This window comes from Armigeres subalbatus, chromosome 1, assembly GCF_024139115.2.
Source record: "Armigeres subalbatus isolate Guangzhou_Male chromosome 1, GZ_Asu_2, whole genome shotgun sequence".
Classification (NCBI taxonomy): Eukaryota; Metazoa; Arthropoda; class Insecta; order Diptera; family Culicidae; genus Armigeres; species Armigeres subalbatus.
This window is the reverse complement of record NC_085139.1, coordinates 25798743-25818065: the sequence shown is the minus strand read 5'-3', so window position 1 is coordinate 25818065 and position 19323 is coordinate 25798743. Positions and strand designations below refer to the sequence as shown.

At 41.0% G+C, this 19323-nt stretch overlaps 1 protein-coding gene and 1 pseudogene across 1 annotated transcript in view; both read left to right on the top strand.

Annotated features, from left to right (window-relative positions):
* The window catches only part of LOC134222887 (uncharacterized), a 636084-nt gene that overhangs the window by 371687 nt on the left and 245074 nt on the right, over positions 1–19323 (top strand). The gene's annotated exons all lie outside the window — the stretch shown is intronic.
* Positions 1079–18846, top strand: LOC134206035 (serine/arginine-rich splicing factor 4-like; annotated as a pseudogene).

The following is a 19323-nucleotide window of genomic DNA, read 5'->3' as shown; positions in this document are numbered from 1 at the left end:
GGTTTGGAGTAAATACAAACATTTGGGTCTTAGAGGGTTAATGGAAACAACTGGAACTTGCTCACCAAATTCTTGGGTCCGTTTTATACTTCAGCTTCTTTGGATCGTCAGTCATGAATTCAAATTTCTGTCACGACATCACATTTGTTGGCTTGAGAAAGCGTCCTTCACTACCTCCTCGATAAATAAAACAGCGAGAGTTGAAGCCAGCGATTTATTGAGTTGAGTCATGAATTCTTGATGGAGAATCCCCTCATCACTTCACACAAACTTCATTAACACAATAATAATCACTAAATTTTACAAAGGATCACTACAATTAGTATTCCATCCATCAATTTTGAAGAATTTTTTATTTAGTTTTTAATGAGAATCGGAAATACGACAGATGAAAATCGAAAACACTTGTTCAGGTGCTGTAAATAGTATTTTAATTAGTCAAGAGTTAATTGAGCGTTTTAGCATTTCAATGCTTTTCAATAGATATTATGATAAGTGTTGCTTTCCTGTATAGTAAAAATATGTAGCATTTAAAAGACAGTAGTCCTAAGCTAACGGAGAAATAAACAAATCAAATCAAATCTTTGCTGTAGTTTCTGGCCACCCGCTTTTTAAATTGGTGTAAAAATGAAAAAAAAACCAACTTAATTCACCGAGTAGTGATACTGCCTTTCTCGCATTTAGCCAAGACACCAACCTTATATGGAGCTAATATAGTTCGATGAACCATTTTCTAAATAACTTCTAAACGCAACGGTCGATCGTTATCAAATTTAATAGTGATCAACTAGGACTTGCCCTCTGTCGAATGCAACTTGTTGCGAGAAAATCGGTTAAAGATTACTATATGAAAAGTTGGCTAATGTTTTTCTTAGCTTTTGTGCACACACATACACACACACATACACACATACATACACACGGACAGACAGACATGTGCTCAGCTCGTCGAGCTGAGTCGATTGGTATATAACAATATGAGTCTCCGAGACTTATATAAAAAGTTCGTATTCGGAGTGAAATGATAGCCTTTCGGTACAACTTTGTACCGAAAGAAAGGCAAAAACAGTAAATCGAAATGACTCAACCGTGTCTCCGCTCGTCCATGAAATCCACAGCGTCTACACTATCAAGTGGTGGTACAAAATGCGAGAAAAAGATGGACACAAATGTAGGAATTTTAAGATGAAACAAACTCACCGCCTATCAACCGGTATAACTGTCTTCAACAAACTTTCACTTAAAATAAATATAACTTAATAACTTTTTAGAAATAGTAGAAATCACTTAAAAAACCAAAAAATAATTTCATTTAAATACGTAACCGAATTTTTAAGAAATCCGTGTTACACAAATTTATTGAAGTCAAAGAAATTTAAAAACAGAGAAGCTTTCCTGATCATGTGTTTGTTCCAAATTCACACACGACCGACAAATGACACTATTTAAACTATTACAAAAGCTGCCAAAACACACTTCTCCACAGCAATCACACCTTGTCGCACCGGAAAAACTGTACCACGGAAAACGCGCCACACCGTAGAAATCAATTCGTTTCACAATGAGACTTTTTCCTAGTACAAACGAAAAGCCCCACATGCACCAACCGAGTGGTAAGAAATGTTCACCGCACTAATGCCTGACCGGAAAGGAAGGAAAATGGTTCAAACTCCGACTCCCGTGGCTAGATCAGGTCGGTTTCCTGTCTTTATGGTCCCCGATTATGACCCCAAACGCACTGGTCAACTTTCGTACGGATCGCGAGATAACGTCACGCAATGCAAAAATCAACCGAAAACAACGCCGTATATCCTACAATCCAAAAATGACCAGAATGCTGGAATGGAGCATTTTCTTTTCACTTTCAGAAGAAACTGCACAAAATCCGCTAAGTGGTCCGAATGAAGAAAAAAATCACGGGAGCAAATATTAAAACGTCAATACTCGCGCGCGGCATACTGCGAACTCTCAGTTGAAAATTTAGGAGGTTTATCAAAACAGCAAATGTTACCGTTCAAGCATAGGAGAGCGAAAAAGTCAAAATTTTAATCACTCTAAGTTCTAAGCAAATTAATTATTATCTTATGATCTGCTTTACGTAGTTTACGTCGGGCGGTCGTATCTTGTATATAACCCTTCTGATTTTTTCATTTATTTAGTTAACATCTAAACAGATAACACTGAATCAACAATTTGACGCCACAATGCACGGTTGGAGGCCGCATCTCTCCATCCTCGGATACGCCCCACGCTCGCCAAGTCGTTCTGCACCTGGTCTGCCCATCTCGCTCGCTGCGCTCCACGCCGTCTCGTACCTGCCGGATCGGAAGCGAACACCATCTTTGCAGGGTTGCTGTCCGGCATTCTTGCAACATGTCCTGCCCATCGTACCCTTCCGGCTTTAGCTACCTTCTCATAATTCATTCTTCGCCGCCACACTCCGTCTTCTTGCACACCGCCAAAGATGGTCTTAAGCACCCGTCTCTCGAATACTCCGAGTGCTTGCAAGTCCTCCTCGAGCATTGTCCATGTTTTATGTCCGTAGAGGACAACCGGTCTTATTAGCGTCTTGTACATGGTACATTTGGTGCGGTGGCGAATCTTTTTCGACCGCAGTTTCTTCTGGAGCCCGTAGTAGGCCCGACTTCCACAGATGATGCGCCTTCGTATTTCACGACTAACGTTGTTGTCAGCCGTTAGCAAGGATCCGAGGTAGACGAATTCCTCGACCACCTCGAAGGTATCCCCGTCTATCGTAACACTGCTTCCCAGGCGGGCCCTGTCGCGCTCGGTTCCGCCCACAAGCATGTACTTTGTCTTTGACGCATTCACCACCAGTCCAACTTTTGTTGCTTCACGTTTCAGGCGGGTGTACAGTTCTGCCACCTTTGCAAATGTTCGGCCGACAATGTCCATGTCATCCGCGAAGCAAATAAATTGACTGGATCTGTTGAAAATCGTACCCCGGCTGTTACACCCGGCTCTCCGCATGACACCTTCTAGCGCAATGTTGAACAACAGGCACGAAAGTCCATTACCTTGTCTTAGTCCCCGGCGCGATTCGAACGAACTGGAGTGTTCGCCCGAAATCTTCACACAGTTTTGCACACCATCCACCGTTGCTTTGATCAGTCTGGTAAGCTTCCCAGGAAGCTGTTCTCGTCCATAATTTTCCATAGCTCTACGCGGTCTATACTGTCGTATGCCGCCTTGAAATCAACGAACAGATGGTGCGTTGGGACCTGGTATTCACGGCATTTTTGAAGGATTTGCCGTACAGTAAAGATCTGGTCCGTTGTCGAGCGGCCGTCAACGAAGCCGGCTTGATAACTTCCCACAAACTCGTTCACTAATGGTGACAGACGGCGGAAGATGATCTGGGATATCACTTTGTAGGCGGCATTAAGGATGGTGATCGCTCGAAAGTTCTCACACTCCAGTTTGTCGCCTTTCTTGTAGATGGGGCATATAACCCCTTCCTTCCACTCCTCCGGTAGCTGTTCGGTTTTCCAGATTCTGACTATCAGTTTGTGCAGGCAAGTGGCCAGCTTTTCCGGGCCCATCTTGATGAGCTCAGCTCCGATACCATCCTTACCAGCTGCTTTATTGGTCTTCAGCTGTTGAATGGCATCCTTAACTTCCCTCAAGGTGGGGGCTGGTTGGCTTCCATCGTCCGCTGAACTGACGTTGTCATCTCCTCCGCTGCCTTGACTTTCACTGCCTGTACTCTCAGCGCCATTCAGATGTTCCTCGTAGTGCTGCTTCCACCTTTCGATCACCACACGTTTGTTCATCAAGATGCTCCCATCCTTATCCCGGCACATTTCGGCTCGCGGCACGAAGCCTTTGCGGGATGCGTTGAGCTTCTGATAGAACTTGCGTGTATCTTGAAAACGGCACAGCTGTTCCATCTCCTCGCACTCCGCTTCTTCCAGGCGGCGTTTCTTCTCCTGAAAAAGGCGGGTCTGCTGTCTCCGCTTCCGTCTATAACGTTCCACGTTCTGCCGGGTACCTGGCTGCAGCGCGACCGCCCGCGCTGCGTCCTTCTTCTCCAGAATCTGTCTGCACTCTTCGTCGAACCAATCGTTCCGTCGACTTCGACCCATATACCCGACGTTGTTCTCCGCTGCGTCGTTAATGGCTGCTTTGACTGTATTCCAGCAGTCCTCAAGAGGGGCCCCATCGAGCTCACCCTCTTCCGGCAACGCTGCCTCGAGATGCTGCGCGTATGCAGTGACGACATCAGGTTGCTTCAGTCGCTCTAGGTCGTACCGCGGCGGTCGTCGGTACCGAACATTGTTGATGACGGATAGTTTTGGGCGCAGTTTAACCATCACCAGATAGTGGTCAGAGTCGATGTTAGCGCCACGATATGTCCTGACGTCGATAATGTCGGAGAAGTGCCGTCCATCAATCAGAACGTGGTCGATTTGTGATTCTGTCTGCAGTGGTGATCTCCAGGTGTACCGATACGGGAGGCTGTGTTGGAAGTAGGTGCTACGAATGGCCATATTCTTGGAGGCGGCGAAATCAATTAGTCGTAGGCCGTTTTCGTTCGTCAGCCGGTGAGCGCTGAACTTTCCAATAGTCGGTCTAAACTCCTCCTCTTGGCCAACCTGAGCGTTCAAATCTCCTATGATGATTTTGACGTCGTGGCTTGGGCAGCTGTCGTACTCACGTTCCAGCTGCGCGTAGAATGCGTCCTTATCATCATCAGTGCTTCCGGAGTGTGGGCTATGGACGTTGATTATGCTGAAGTTGAAGAACCGGCCTTTGATCCTCAACCTGCATATTCTTTCATTGAGCGGCCACCACCCGATCACGCGCCTTTGCATATCGCCCATCACTATGAAAGCTATTCCCAGCTCATGTGTGTTGCCGCAGCTCTGGTAGATGGTATGATTACCTCTAAACGTTCGCACCATTGATCCCTTCCAACAAACCTCCTGCAGCGCTACGATGCCGAATCCACGGTCCTTGAGCACATCGGCGAGTATGCGTGTGCTCCCGATGAAGTTGAGAGATTTGCAGTTCCACGAACCGAGTTTCCAATCGCTAGTCCCTTTTCGTCGCAGTGGTCTTCGCCGATGGTTCCGGTCCGTACTCTCTTGTTGATTGTTCGTTGCTTATGATTTTTAAAGGCTGGCTTGCAGGGCCTGACACCAAACCCCCTAAATTTCCGGAGGACCATTCCTCCTTATTTCCGGTGGACCATGGTGCACAGTTTCACTTAGAGTCCCTCGCTGGCACTCGGACGATGATCAGCCGCCCCTAACATGGATAACAGACGCTGCTGTGAGCCGATCCTGACATGGAGAACAGACGCTCAATAAGATTTGCACCTCCGGAGAGGAGCAAACTCCCCCTTCCCTGTCAGCATACGACCATAGTTCCCACCGGGGTTGGTTACCCGATCTTCCCTAAGGTTGCTCGTATCCCGGCCAGCACCGCGTATCCCGGAGTTGCTGGGTAAGAGGCTAAGGACCGGGAGATGGGGTCTATTTTATTCCTTCAGGTACGCGAAGTACCAATGGTACGCTTTACCCAGCATTTGCCGTGCGGTATTTTCAGATTCATGCTGTATAAACGTTAGAAAGATGTCTACAAGCTGCTTTCAGCACATAAGCTTAAAAATTATGCTTTCAGCATTATTTCAACCATTATTTAAACATCTATCAGCATGTTCTGTTGGCTAACTTTTATGCATCATCAATAGCTGAAATTGTTTTTAGGCAACATTTTCTCGATCTGTATAGATGCTACTCTGCTGCTAATCGTTTAACAGTAGCCGTCAAAAGAAATATGTCAGTTGCTATAAGAGCAGGTGAATACCTTTGTAGCTGCATTACAGAAATCAATAGCTCATACACAGCTCCGGCAACAAAACTCAAATGTAGACATTGCGGTTTTGACGTTCCATACTAATAAGCTATTAAAAGAAGCAGTATAAGGTTTACTTGGGCCCTCCTTAGCCGTGCGGTAAGACGCGCGGCTACAAAGCAAGACCATGCTGAGGGTGGCTGGGTTCGATTCCCGGTGCCGGTCTAGGCAATTTTCGGATTGGAAATTGTCTCGACTTCCCTGGGCATAAAAGTATCATCGTGTTAGCCTCATGATATACGAATGCAAAAATGGTAACCTGGCTAAAAACCTCGCAGTTAATAACTGTGGAAGTGCTTAATGAACACTAAGCTGCGAGGCGGCTCTGTCCCAGTGTGGGATGTAATGCCAATAAGAAGAAGAAGATAAGGTTTACTTAAACGTTGTGTAATCTTCAAAGATACAGAAGTTGCCTAAATGCTTCGTTAGTTCATTTATAGCGCCATTACGCTATCACCCTTATTCTTGCTTACGTACGAACGCGCTTTCGAACGAAAGCTGATGCGCATTCTCGTTTACGCCAGCAAAATCAAATGGGAAAACGATTCAAACGAACTGCATTCGTTCGAAAGTTTCGTTCGCCCGTAAACAAGAATAGGGGTGTATATTGTTAGTGCAATAACAACAGCGAAAACGTTTTCATTGTGAATGCTACCCCCCGTAATATAGGAAGTTGCTAACAAGCAACTCAGTTACATACATGAGCTCTTAACCGATAAGCTTTGTTGCTAATTCAGACAGAGCTGTTTTATGACTATATTAAAACTGCATAAACGATAAAAGATGAAATATATTCGGCACAAACTGAATAGCTGATAGATATTTGTGTAATAGTCGAGTTGAAGTTTAAGTTTAAGTTGCTGCTTTTATTCAAATATTATACAGCCAAAGGCTAGAAGTTGAAGCTTTTAGCACCAAAATTGTTAGTTGGGATGTTCACCAAAACGGTATCACTAACTATCAGGGACTTGTGGTGCGGGACGGGAAGAGTACCTCGATAATCCTCGCCAACCTATCCGGGGACCGTTCAGGGGGTGAAGAGCTCCCTTTGGTCTTGGCCATCACTATCCTGTAGGCGTCACCCCACAGATTTGCGTTGGATCCTTCGCATAGGTTGTCGAAACACGCTCTCTTACTGCTCTGCGGTGAAAACTTGGCTGTCGAAAAGAATGGTCCTACACCCACGGACTTGACATGGATCCCTGTACCTCGGATGTTGCACGCCTAACGCCTAACCTAACCTGCGGGGCAGTTGCACAATGGTTATCATTTTGCTGTGTTACTTGCACGGCTTCTTCTTGTTTGTCTCTCCGGACTTGGTTACAGGCTTGCTTTTTGCTGGCACATATGAGGGACTTTGGCACCTTATCGCATTTCTGCGCCTTGCGCCCTTACTCACCACAACAACGACACAGGTTGCTACGGTATGGGACCTTACAGTTGTAGGACTTGTGTCCGGACTCTAAGCACCGATAGCACCTGTCCACTGAAGGCGGCTGGAGTTTGCTTACTGGGCAACTGATTAGCCGATCTTCAACTTCCCTTGTTCCATTACCTTTTTAGCTTCCGCAACCGGTAATCTAAGGTAGGCTTCCTGCGTGCCAAAGGGATCGCTTCTTAGGCGTACCACACTGCTCTCTGACGGCAGAGACGACGTCGTCGTCCGTTCATCACATCGTCCAGTTGCTTGAACTGGAGGGTCACTTCCGTCCCCAACGACCTCATCTCCACGCCGAGTAAGTTTCCGGTCCGTCCCACTAGCTTGGGCTAGGCGTTTCAGAACCAAAAATCATTTCACCGGTTTTGGTACGCCTGACGATTCGCACTTCCTGACCCAGCGCCGGAAGTTTTTGGGCCGTCTGCATCTATTTAAGGACTTAAGGAAATTATCCTTAATTATTTCACCAACAGTCCTTGGTTTTCTTTGCGAGTCGGTTTGGGCACCTATGTCGGCTTTCTCTGTTCCCAGCCTGATAAACGCATCCTGTTCTTGTCTTGCAACTCGAACAGCCAGTTCCTTACTGATGTTCTGCCCTGCGCTCGCCCTCTCGATGATATCATCAAGTTGCTCGGCGACCACCCGCACCCCGGGTAGTGGCCCGTCGAGCGTGCTGATAGATCTATACCCCATCATTGCTGGGGAGTCCTTAGTGGTGCTAGGCACGCAGGCTGCAAGCGTCACTCCGCCACCCTGGGAGGAGACTTTACCAAACCTCCTTTGGTAAAGAGGTTTGCCACATCCATTGCTAACACATTGTCAAAAGAATTATTTTTTGGACCACTCAGTAGTCACATTTAATGATACCATGGTTATCAAGGAGGCCATGCAAGGGTTGACACTTACGTGTTTAGAGCCAAATCAGAGTAAGTCAGGAAAGGGCATCTGTTCTTACTCCCACCCAGCAGCCAAAGCTTGGTGGCAGGATTGGACAGCGTGCTACAAGGCTCGTCACGGTTTTAGGGGACGGAAGACAGCCTAGCCATTAGTCCACTCCCCGTTTCGAGTCAGTGTCCCCCGGCTCTACTAAGGGAGTAGAATGTCGGACTGTCAGCCCTCGCTTTCACAATATTACGATATCTAAGACAAGGTCCGTTAACACGCGGCCAGAATGCCATAATCAGGATCTCACTGGAATTTATTCAAATTGATTGCGGACTGGAACACTGGAACACGGTCGAATTGATTACCGACACATGCAGCTTTTTGTAGAGGTTTAACCGAACCCACTGTTAAGCCCCACCACGTCCTAGGCTGGCCCCATAACTCGCAGAGGCCGTGGGGAGGGGTCGTTAAGCCCTTGGACATAGTCCCTGCTGCTCCTTAACAAAAATCATGTAGAATACTTCATATGGGATACCAACATTTTCACACAAAAAGCTGCTGGCAGCATCTGACGTTATATTTTTTTTCCTCTTTGCAAGTCCCATCCCAGTTGCTAGCTGCGTCGTCCTCTGAATTTCTTCGGGAACATATTTCACATAATCGTTGCTGGCATTTTTTAATTACCACCGGTGTGGCCAAGGATAATAATTCCTCGCCCGACAGTCACTCCAGCTAATATCAATACGGTCTGGGAGTAATATTAACCATCTATTGTATACGTTAAGTCATACCGAACCAACAGTTTCTAACTGATTTCTTGTCTTTTTGTTACAGGTACGTAAAGGATAATTTGGATATTACAAGGATACCAACAAATATTGTAGAATAAGAAGAAGAAGAAGAAGAACAAATATTGTAAGTACTTAAAAAATGTTAGTCAAAAAAGATCGTCTGTTTGGTCTAGAGTCTCAAGATCTTTTCCAAATATTTTTTCATAGTTTTATTTAGAGTGTTTAGAAGCAAAGTACCTATAGCTCAATCAACACACTTGTTCACAAACGCGTTGCTGTCACATATGCACGAACAAATCCAGTCATATATGAGTTGTTGCAACTAGATCGGTCTGAATTGTGTTACTTGGGAGAAGAATAGGAATGACTTATTATATTTTCGAAATGCTGGGAAACATAACGACTTTGTGGTGCTGTTTTAATATGAACCTAATATTTTTGTTTAATAATGTCTTATTGTGCAAAGAGCATTCGGGTCAGCTACAGATTTCCCCAAGTGAATGGACAATTCTATTCTAAAAACAACAAACGGTCCATTCATCCAAAATTATTCCCCATTGAATCGGTTTTATTTTATTTTGAATAAGCAATTTATTCACATCGCCGCACACCGCAGTGCAAATTGATACATTTCTCACTAGAAAAAATTCAGTGCAAACACCGCTTGAACAGTATGTCATACATGGATTGTGTACACAAAACTTGGTTCCCACTCATCATCACACGGGTTGAAACATACACTCCCGCGACGGTACTTTTACATTATTTGCTGACCGTCTCTGTTCCCGAATAGAAGGTAGCGGTGTATGGCTGCAGACGATGATGTCGTGTAGCGAAAAAAAATGCACATTCAAATTTATTCTCGGAACGCGCTGATAAAACTATATTGTGCAGTGTCCATCACCACCAACCAACCACGACTCAAGCGGTATCACCATTTCCACGAGGAAAGGACGAAAAAAAATATTGGGACCGCTCACCTGATAGTGAGATCGTTCCTATCTCATCATTAGTATGAAGTCAATTATGTTTGCTACAATTCAATGATAATAAAAATTTATTGAAAATTAAGTACCACGTAAAACATTTTTTGGTACAATTCCAGTACCGTTCTGAGCCATACGAAAATAACAAAATGAAAAAACTCACACCAACCGCATCACCGCTGGGAGTGACTGCGATGAAAACAATCCAGCAAATGGAAATCAAATCGGTGGAAATAGATTTACATTTCAGTGACGCGCACGCCTCCCCTGCAACAAACGATCGTTGTACAACAGCAAAAAAAAAAGAAATCAAATCAAACTTGATTGCGAATCCCTTACACACATCATATGAGGTGGCGGGTCGGACGCGGACGCGAATTCGGCACGCAATAAAAGAGTGTTTAGAATCCGATCCATTTTCGAATTAATCTGCAACTGCATCCGCATCTGGTGCGGGCGGACCGTGTTTGCTTCTGTGGGTGTGTGGATCGCTCCGGGATTATATTCATTTCGATTGGAATTGGTTATTTAAGTGGAATTGTTGGAAATTCCATTCTGTACACGCAGAATTGCCTCCATTAAAGGGGGGTGGGGGGAGTTTGATAATGGGTTGCGTTTTGCCCCACGATGGTATTTATCAGCGCTTTCGTTCGGATGCAATCGTTCAATCGAATTGTGATTTTAATCTGTGCTTCACCCGAATCATAATTGAAACCCGATCTATTACTGAGATCGTTTTTTTTAGATTCATTTTTAATTGATCCGATTCCGTGAAAATGCGAGACAGAGAATCAGCTATTGTTTGAGTTTTGCAAACGTATTCATTAGATATTCAACACATGAACCTCGCATTTGAAACACAACGGTTTAACTCAGTTAATTGAATCGTCAGTTGTAGAATTTCATCCATGACAACAATGGTATGAACAACTCACAATAATTTTCATATTCTTTAGTAAGCACTACAGCTACAAGAAAGATGAAGTTTGGTTATTAAATGGCTTTACTCGCATGGTTTATTATAGAACTCAAACATGTCATTATGGAACTGCAAACCCAAGCGTTTCCAACATAAACAGTTGAAACCAGATTCCTTGAAATCCTTTTTATTGTACAAGTTTTACTACAGCTCTTTATTTTCTTCCATAGCATCATTCAGAAATGTCGTAAAATTAATCCCATTTTTATTTTTATCACACAAGCACCGCATCCTACTCGTGAAAATTCCGCTGGTCAAGTGGATGTGCTGCACATAAGAGCCTCCCACGTCACAACCCACGAAGTAACTTGGTCGGAGCTCGGCGAACGTGGTAGCAGCCGAGCTGCTGCACCTCAAGCCCAAAAACAAAATCCCCATTCCTTACCCGGAAACGGAACACAAAGAAGAAATCCCTCCGCAATCAGGGCTCGTTCGGGTAAAAATCACAGTTCATAGAGTGCAGTGCAACAATAATTCACATTCTTTCGCATCATAAAAATAATAATCATAATAATCCCCGGGTCACCCTCACTATGGCAAGGACCGCTTCGCAACTCAGTTCCGGACCAAGCGGGAAAGCCCACCACACGGACACGGACGGTCAAAGTTGCATCCGTTGTTCGTCGTCGGGTTCCATTCTTTTTGGGGCATGGCGCTTATGATGGTGCACATTGTCAAAAGGCCTCTCCAGGGGCTGACTGCCGAAGTTTACCTACTTTCATTTTTTATTTTTATTTTGTGAACTGGTGGGAAGCAGACGGGCGGAATTAATGCGGAAAAGTATAGTTATAGCAAGGGCCTACAAGAATAGTGCATTGTCGTTAAGAGTCGATTATTTTAGGAAATTCAGGGGAAAAGAACTGTGACGGTGCTGTGTTAGATGAGCACAATCGGTAGGAAACATAATTTTGGCAGAATACGGTGATTGAAACGAGAAACCCTTAATTTATTTTTCCAATCTCTAGTCAATATCAAAAATATTACAAAGCTTACGCAGTAATCAATTTGTCATCAAGTACACATTATGAAACATTTTAGAAGCAAACGCATTTTCCAACTTTATTAACAACGTTAACATCATCCTTGTGCTAAATACCGCAAAGATGAAATCAACATCCGATGGTTCTCCAACATCTGGTTCTCATTTCTGTGAAGCGATGAGTATCATTGATACAAAAAAGAACTCTGTGACCAAAGGCTGAAACATGATGACTCCTGACGGAGCGTGCTTTTAGCTTTAAAATGCAACAGCGTCCTATCTGATCCATCATCTCATCAAACAACGACAAGCTTTTTTGTTCGCCATTCAGTCCATCGTTTTGATGCAAAAGATAGGCTCGCTTTCATATCAACACAGCGTCGGAGTCTTCTTACTCTCTGCCGGGCTACCAGTCACTGCACACAGTTCTCGATTTCAGATTAGCTAGATTCCGGCCAGATTTACCACGACTATACCGACGACGACGACGACGACGTTGACTCGTTGCTCAAGGGAAATGGTTTGCTGCCGGTTGGAGTATAGAATTAGAGCCGAAGCTTTTTACGACTTCCGTCCCCGTGCTGGGATTTGCGACATTCAAACGAACGAGACATCACCGATACGACGTTTCCAATTAAAGCCATGAGTAGCATCGTAGGTGAAGCAAGCGCTCAGTCAGATTCTGCTGTTCCACTTTTTTTCTGATCTATCTCTTCCCATCTATCTGGTTTGGTTTGGCTATCAGTTCATCAATCTGTAGACCGGAGGTGGTGGTCGACCCCAACTTTGATTGCTTGTCTCAATGAGAACAGTAATAAAAAGTTGGATCCCTCCCCGGACGACCAACGAACGGATTAGGGCCCACAGGCTGATGATTTCTCAATCCCAAATATTGAATGCCTTCAATTGCGCTATGAATCTGCTCTTCTGTGACTCAAATTCTAATTTCGAACTTATGTCGCCTGACAAGGCATGCTCTACCATTGGACATACAAAGTTGATTGAGGCCAAAGAAAAAATGTATGGAAAAAATCTGCACTCTAAATAGCATTTCCACATTCACGAGCCCGACTGCATCCCTCTTATCAGCTGGGAGGACAGCCTGTCATGGAGAGCAAACTTGCATTAGGGACTGCTGGGTTTTTGCTTACGCTTCGGATGTGCTCTCTAACTTCTATCTCACTTTGTGCTCACTTTCACTGATGCAATCCGAGGGGTTTAGATGGGGACATAAATTTTTCACGCCAGCAAATGTGAAAAAACGCCATAATCCATTTACAAAGCTCGTTACCCTCTCCGTCCTCGCTGGGACCAGAGAACTAACCGCCATACCATCAGATCTATGGGCAGTGCTGTTCCACCGCACACATGCATTCAGTTTACTCACTCACTAACACACACACACACACTCCTTTTCGGGGTGCCACAGAGTCAGACTTGGGTATCAGAAGTACTTAAAGCTCAGTCAGCCAACAAAATGGGAAGAAACGTTTACTTCTTTTCGGTAACTTCTTCTATTTGTACAAGTTGGGAGCATCATCCCGAACGAAGTCACATAAATAACCCAGTGGTGTCAGATCCACAATAAAGACGAGTAAATTTGCAAACAATTTATGGATCGTGGAATTATTGCGACTTCGAAGATAACTTTTGTAATCATTAAAAAATCACACATTTTTGAAACGTTTGTTTAACCTTCCGAGACTCGCTTGGTCCTAGACCGCTCAAGCAGTCCCGCTTCTTTTGTGAACGAGAAGCGTGCTTTTTTCGAAGGTGTTGTACTTTTTTACAACGGCCCGAGTCCCCGAAGGTTAAAATTAAAAATTTCTTTCATATTTCGAATCCAACCCACAATCCAAATCTCAATGCCATTACAACCAAAACAGTTTCCAAAATTACAATAAAATCCGCAATTAGAACCTCCTGTAAAACACAATAGAATTCTCAAATCTAGTCAAAATTGCCAACGAGTTTCTAAACCAAAGTACAATCAGAAATTTAAAAAAATATTGCAATCTATCAAATCAAAATCAAAAAATCAGAAAATCAGAAAATCAGAAAATCAGAAAATCAGAAAATCAGAAAATCAGAAAATCAGAAAATCAGAAAATCAGAAAATCAGAAAATCAGAAAATCAGAAAATCAGAAAATCAGAAAATCAGAAAATCAGAAAATCAGAAAATCAGAAATCAGAAAATCAGAAAATCAGAAAATCAGAAAATCAGAAAATCAGAAAATCAGAAAATCAGAAAATCAGAAAATCAGAAAATCAGAAAATCAGAAAATCAGAAAATCAGAAAATCAGAAAATCAGAAAATCAGAAAATCAGAAAATCAGAAAATCAGAAAATCAGAAAATCAGAAAATCAGAAAATCAGAAAATCAGAAAATCAGAAAATCAGAAAATCAGAAAATCAGAAAATCAGAAAATCAGAAAATCAGAAAATCAGAAAATCAGAAAATCAGAAAATCAGAAAATCAGAAAATCAGAAAATCAGAAAATCAGAAAATCAGAAAATCAGAAAATCAGAAAATCAGAAAATCAGAAAATCAGAAAATCAGAAAATCAGAAAATCAGAAAATCAGAAAATCAGAAAATCAGAAAATCAGAAAATCAGAAAATCAGAAAATCAGAAAATCAGAAAATCAGAAAATCAGAAAATCAGAAAATCAGAAAATCAGAAAATCAGAAAATCAGAAAATCAGAAAATCAGAAAATCAGAAAATCAGAAAATCAGAAAATCAGACAATCAGAAAATCAGAAAATCAGAAAATCAGAAAATCAGAAAATCAGAAAATCAGAAAATCAGAAAATCAGAAAATCAGAAAATCAGAAAATCAGAAAATCAGAAAATCAGAAAATCAGAAAATCAGAAAATCAGAAAATCAGAAAATCAGAAAATCAGAAAATCAGAAAATCAGAAAATCAGAAAATCAGAAAATCAGAAAATCAGAAAATCAGAAAATCAGAAAATCAGAAAATCAGAAAATCAGAAAATCAGAAAATCAGAAAATCAGAAAATCAGAAAATCAGAAAATCAGAAAATCAGAAAATCAGAAAATCAGAAAATCAGAAAATCAGAAAATCAGAAAATCAGAAAATCAGAAAATCAGAAAATCAGAAAATCAGAAAATCAGAAAATCAGAAAATCAGAAAATCAGAAAATCAGAAAATCAGAAAATCAGAAAATCAGAAAATCAGAAAATCAGAAAATCAGAAAATCAGAAAATCAGAAAATCAGAAAATCAGAAAATCAGAAAATCAGAAAATCAGAAAATCAGAAAATCAGAAAATCAGAAAATCAGAAAATCAGAAAATCAGAAAATCAGAAAATCAGAAAATCAGAAAATCAGAAAATCAGAAAATCAGAAAATCAGAAAATCAGAAAATCAGAAAATCAGAAAATCAGAAAATCAGAAAATCAGAAAATCAGAAAATCAGAAAATCAGAAAATCAGAAAATCAGAAAATCAGAAAATCAGAAAATCAGAAAATCAGAAAATCAGAAAATCAGAAAATCAGAAAATCAGAAAATCAGAAAATCAGAAAATCAGAAAATCAGAAAATCAGAAAATCAGAAAATCAGAAAATCAGAAAATCAGAAAATCAGAAAATCAGAAAATCAGAAAATCAGAAAATCAGAAAATCAGAAAATCAGAAAATCAGAAAATCAGAAAATCAGAAAATCAGAAAATCAGAAAATCAGAAAATCAGAAAATCAGAAAATCAGAAAATCAGAAAATCAGAAAATCAGAAAATCAGAAAATCAGAAAATCAGAAAATCAGAAAATCAGAAAATCAGAAAATCAGAAAATCAAGAAATTTGTGAAATTTGCAAAATTTGTGAAATTTGCAAAATTTGTGAAATCTGTGAAACTTGTAAAATTTGTGAAATCAGTGAAACTTGTGAAATTTGTAAAATTTGTGAAATTTGTGAAATTTGTGAAATTTGTGAAATTTGTGAAATTTGTGAAATTTGTGAAATTTGTGAAATTTGTGAAATTTGTGAAATTTGTGAAATTTGTGAAATTTGTGAAATTTGTGAAATTTGTGAAATTTGTGAAATTTGTGAAATTTGTGAAATTTGTGAAATTTGTGAAATTTGTGAAATTTGTGAAATTTGTGAAATTTGTAAAATTTGTGAAATTTGTGAAATTTGTGATTTTGTTTAAATTGGTGAAATTTGTGAAATTTGTAAAATTTGTATAATCTGTGAAATCAGAATCCAGAAATCAAAAATCCAAAACTAATTCCAAACTCAAATTCACATCTAAATCCAAGACCAAACCCAAATGCAAGACACAGTCCAAATCCAAATCCGAATAAGAATGGAATAATGAAACCGACTATGAATCCGAATCCAAATCTAAAACAAAATTTAAATCTAAATGAAAATCCACACCCGAATCCTAATCCGAATGCGCATCTGAATCTAAATTCGAATCTTAATCCGGATCTGATTTTGAATCCGAATCTAAACTTAAATACGAACCCGAGACCGAGTCGGAATCCAAATCACAATCTAAAAACAAATCAGAATTCTAATTCGAAACCCTAATCTGAATCAGAATCCAAATCCGAATTCTAATCCAAATCCCAATCTAAATACAAATTCCGAATCCAAACACAAATCCGAATATGAAGTCAAATCTGAAATCGGATATGAATCCGATTCCGAATCCAAATCTAGATCAAAGTCCATATCCAAATGCAAATCCTAATCCAAGTTCAAATCTTATTCAAAATCGAAATCCAAGTCCGAATCCGAATCTGAATCAAACTCCAAATCCGAATCTGATGCCAAATCCGAATACGAATCTGAACCCGAATTCAAACACAAATCCAAATCAGGATCCGCACCCAAACCTGAAAACGAACTCGAGTCCGAATCTGAACCCAAATAAGATTTTGAATCCGAGCCCTAAAAAGAGTCCGAATCCAAATCCGAACCTGAATCCCAATCCGAATTTGAATCCAAATCCAAATCCGAATCTGACTTCAAATCTAATTCAAAATCCAAATCCAGATCCGAATCTGAGTGCGCATTCGATTTCGGAGCCGAATCCAAATCAAAATCAAACTCCATCAAAATCAAACTCTATCAAAATCAAAATCCGAATATGAAAAAGAATGTGATTTCGAATCTGAATACGAATTCTGAATGCAAATCCAAGTCCGCACGCGAACTTGAAGAGGTATTCGAGTCCAAACCCAGATCAAAGTCCATATCCAAATGCAAATCTTATGCAAAATCCGAATCCAAACCCGAATCCGAATCTGAACGCGCCTTAAACTCCGGAGCTGAATTCAATTCAAAATCAAATTGAAAATCAGAATCTGATGTCGAATCCAAATCTGAACTTCAGGTCTTAATCCGGATTCGAGTCCAAATGCAAATCAGAATCCAAATCCGAATTTGAATCCGAATCTGACTTCAAATCTAATTCAAAATCCAAATCCAAATCCGAATCTGAATGCGCATTCGATTCCGGAGCCGAATCCAAATCCAAATCAAAATCAAACTCCATCAAAATCCGAATATGAAAAAGAATCTGATTTAGAATCCCAATACGAATGTGAATCAGAATCCGAACACAAATCCAACCAAATTCGCACGCGTATCCGAAGACTAATTCGAGTCCGATTCCGAATCTAAATCCAGATCAAAGCCCATATCCAAATGCAAATCTGAATCCAAGTTCAAATCTTATTCAAAATCCAAATCAAAGTCCGAATCCGAATCTGAATGCGCATTCGATTCCGGAATCCAAATCAAAATTAAATTTTATTTTCGAATCTGAAAAAGAATCTGATGTCGAATCCGAATACGAATCTGAATCCGAGTCCGAACAAAAATCCTAATCCAAATTCGTACCCGAACCCGAAGACGAACTCGAGTCGGACTCCGAAACCAAATAAGATTTTGAATCCGAACTCGAAAACGAGTCCGGATCCTAATCCGAGCCAAAATCACAATCCAAATTTGAGTTCAAAAGCAAATCCAGATCCGAATCTAAATGCGCATTCGATTCCGGAGCCGAGTTAAAATCAAAATCAAACTTTAGCGAAATCAAACTCTATCAAAATCAAAATCCGAATATGAGAAAGAATGGGATTTCGAATCCGAATACGAATCTGAATCCGAACAAGAGTCCAAATTCGAATCTGAATGCAAATCCAAGTCCGCACGCGAACTTGAAGACGATTTTGAGTCGAAACCCAGATCAAAGTGCTTGGATATGCAAATCTTATTAAAAATCCAAACCCAAACCCGAATCCAAATCTGAATGCGCCTTGAACTCCGGAGCCGAATCCAAATCAAAATCAAATTCCAAATCAGAATCTGAAAAAGAATCTGATGTCGAATCCAAATCTGGATTCGAGTCCAAAAGCAAATCAGAATCCAATTCCGAATTTAATCCGAATCTGACCTCAAATCTAATCGATTCCGGAGCCGAATTCAAATCTTCGTTTCGAATTTGAATCCCAATCCGCACCCGAACCATAAACTGAATCAGAATCCAAATCCCGATCAAAGTCCAAATCCAAATCTAAATTTTAAATCCATATTCAAATCTTATTCAAAATCCAAATCCAGACCCGAATCCCAATCTGAATACGCATCCGATTCCGGAGCCGAATCCAAATCTAATTAAAAATCAAACTCCATCAAAATCAAAATCCGAATATGAAAAGGAATCTGATTTCGAATCCGAATACGAATGTGATTCTGAATCCAAATCCAAATCCGCACGTGAATCCGAAGACGAATTTGAGTCAGATTCCGAATCCAAATCCAGATCTAAGTCCATGTCCCAATAGAAATCTAAATCCAAGTTCAAATCTTATTTAAAATCCAAGTCCAAGTCCGAATCCGAATCTGAATGCGCATTCGATTCTGGAATCTAAATCAAAATCAAATTCCAAATCCGAATCTGAAAAAGATTCTGATGTCGAATCCGAATATGAATCTGAATCCGAAGCCAAACACAAATCCAAATCCGAATCCGCATCTGAACCCGAAGACGAATTCGAGTCCGAATCCAAATCAGAATCCAAATCCGCATCTGACTTCGTATTAGAACACGAATCTGAGACCTAATCCAAATCCAAATCAGAATCAGAATTCGAGTCTGAATCCGAACCTGTTTTCGAATCACGAATCCATTTCCTAATCTAAATTCAAATTCGAATGAAAATCCGAATCCAAATCCAAATCCAGATCAAAGTCCATATTCAAGCGCAAATCCAAATATTCAAATCTTATTCGAAATCCAAATCCAAACCCGAATCCGAATCTGGATAGTGGATAGGCATCCGATTCCGGAGCCGAATCCAAATCCAAATCAAATTCCAAATCCGAATCTGAAAAAGAATCTGACGTCG